The sequence below is a fragment of the Pterocles gutturalis genome, unplaced genomic scaffold (assembly GCF_000699245.1).
Source record: "Pterocles gutturalis isolate BGI_N339 unplaced genomic scaffold, ASM69924v1 scaffold42118, whole genome shotgun sequence".
In the NCBI taxonomy this organism is placed as follows: domain Eukaryota; kingdom Metazoa; phylum Chordata; class Aves; order Pterocliformes; family Pteroclidae; genus Pterocles; species Pterocles gutturalis.
Window position 1 is genome coordinate 702 of NW_010119521.1, and position 2,681 is coordinate 3,382.

Genomic DNA, 2,681 nt, shown 5'->3' on the forward strand with positions numbered 1-2,681 from the left:
AGCGTGAACGAGAGAATAAGGGTGGCCCAGAGGCTGGAGCAGCTCCCATGCGAGGACAGGATGAGAGAGTTGGGGGTGTTCAGCCTGGAGATATGATATGATTTTTTTTTTTCCTGTAACCACAACAAAAAAGGACAGAGGCTTCTTTGCTTCCACTTTGATGTGGTTTCTGCTTTTAACCAAAACTAACACATCCAGGGGGCTGGGGACCGTAAGGAAAACACCAGCCGTTACGAAACTTGGTACACAGCTGATTATTCTGAGAACTCTCCTATGTCCTTTTTCAATGAACAAATTAAATCATCACCTGAAAAACAAATCAGCATCACAATATCCCGTGCAGAACATCACCCGTGACCTGGGCAAGACATGACTGCTGCTAATATCCTCCAGAAAAGACAAAAACAGGTTGCACAAGACTCGTGCACAGAAATGCGTTTGTCCTTGAGACTTTAGTCACTGGTTATTATTTTGGGTGGTAGGAGGGATGCACATAGCAATAGCGAGAAGCCCCGTGGACATTGTGCTCAGCCCGCGCAAGAACCAGTCCCTTCCGTGCATGCACATACTTGCTCCAACAGACCCACGGATTTTTCCTGCAACACACACACACACACCTCTAAGTGGGTGTCTGTCCTGTTCCTCTGCTAGTTACAACTGCAGCCACCGGTTTCTGTACGAAATTTTATTACATCAGCGGCAGTCAGCAGGGTAAATGCCGGCTGCATTTCGTGTGGGGTGAGCCACGGGTCTGCGAGGCTGGAGGGAGTTTTGCAATCCTCCCCACGGATGACCCCTCTGATAAGACGGACAGCCATCGCCACCAGGTGGGAGGCTCGTGATGCACGGTTCAAGCATCCAGAACTTCAGATATGAGCAGTGTGAGCTGCTTGTGCTCTGGGAACACCTGCAGCCCCAGGGGAGCGTTCATCCCATTGTCACCATGTCCCCATCTGCTCCAGCCGGGCCATGTGCAGGACACAGGGACTCCAGGGACAGATCGACCCCCGGCAATGGGCATTTACCTGAAGCCAGGCAGGAGCCACCCAACAGCTTTCAGGAGAAGCAGGAAGGAGCTAATTTTCAGTGCCACTGGCTGTGCTGAATGTAATAAAACAGCACTAACTGAAGCGTGTCTTGGGAAAGATGCTGGCTTTCAGGTCAGAGTCCAAGCCCTGGTGCTATCCCCTTCTCCCTCGGAGAGCTGCCAAACCATTTCTCTTTGGCAGCAAGATGGATCTCAATGTCTGCTTGCACAGATCCCAGTGTTATCTTCTAGGTCTCAGAATTTTTTCTTGCCTTTATCTTGTAAATAAGGAGCTGTGACCTTCACAGGTCAATGTACTTTGTGGGGTGATGAAGTGTTGGGCAGCTGTTCAGCCAGGACAGGGCTGGGCAAAGGGGACATCTGTGGAGCTCCAGCTTTGCTCCAGAAGGCAGGCTGATGAATCAGGCAACATCAGATAGGTCTTTTAGTGAGAAGTCTTCGTTTCCTGATCTTCATTGTTAAGAAGATGGAAATAGTCTTTGCCAGTGAAGCACTCGGGGACCTTGTCCAGACACATGTGAGCATAGCAGGGCTTGCAAGGCTTTCAGCAGACGCTAAAACCATCTTCTGGCTGCTCAGATACCTTTGGAGGGAATTCACATCCCTTAGACCAAGGAGAGGAACTAGAAAACCACTGATGAAGAACTGAGACCCTTCCCTAGACGAAGCCCAGGAGGACTTTGTCCTCACCCCACTGGCTGTCCCCACGGCCGTGGCGGCTCTTTCAGACCAAACACCGAAGGGAGAGGAGAGCATAACTTTCCACTCCTTTTTACCTGGATTATTTACGGATTTATCTGGTGCTAGCTCAATAGCAAGGATTAGACTCCAGAAGCAGAGGTTCATGGGATGGGACTATAATTATACGCTGCTATAATTTAACAAAACAAACCCCGAAGAGGCGAGCCTTTGGAAACCCAGGCACCCACGGGTTTTCCTATTAAGGGCAGGTGATGCTGGCAATTAGATACTTATGTGGCACAGGAAACAGATAAAAAAGGAATGATACCCATCACAAATGAGTCAGGAGAGTGATGTAAACAGAGGGCGGTTGGATGGGGATTAGGTATTAAATTAATAGATCCCTGTGACAGGGAGCTGTCTCATTTCCGGGGGGAAAGGGATTTCAGATCTCTATAAAACTGCTCCTGTCCCGCGGACCTTCATTCCCTCCTCTTGCTTTCCTCTCAAGCTCAGGTAAGTCTGGTGACACGGATGGATTTTTGTTCTCCAGGGACTCGGCAAGGGACCGGAGCACGGGTCTGATGCAGGCCCCGCTGCTGGGGCGCGGGATGCTCGGAGGGAGGCGGGCATGGAGGGAGGCGAGGACCTGTCTCACGGCACTGCCACGCCGGGCTGCTACACCCAGCTGCTGAAATCGTCCGTTGGTGGATAAGGGGCATCACTCCAGACCCGGAGCCTTCCTGGGGGTCTCCAGCGATCCTGCGCAGCAGCGCTGGGGGTGGGATTGCTAACAGGGGAGCACAGGGGTTACAGGACTGGGGTGCTGGAGGAACTGGGGTGATGGGACATGCAGCAGCCCACAACAGCTCCTTTCTCCCCACAGGTCACCCCAAAGCACGACAATGTGCTCCCGCCAGGAGAAGGACCATTGCCACAATCAGGAGCGCTA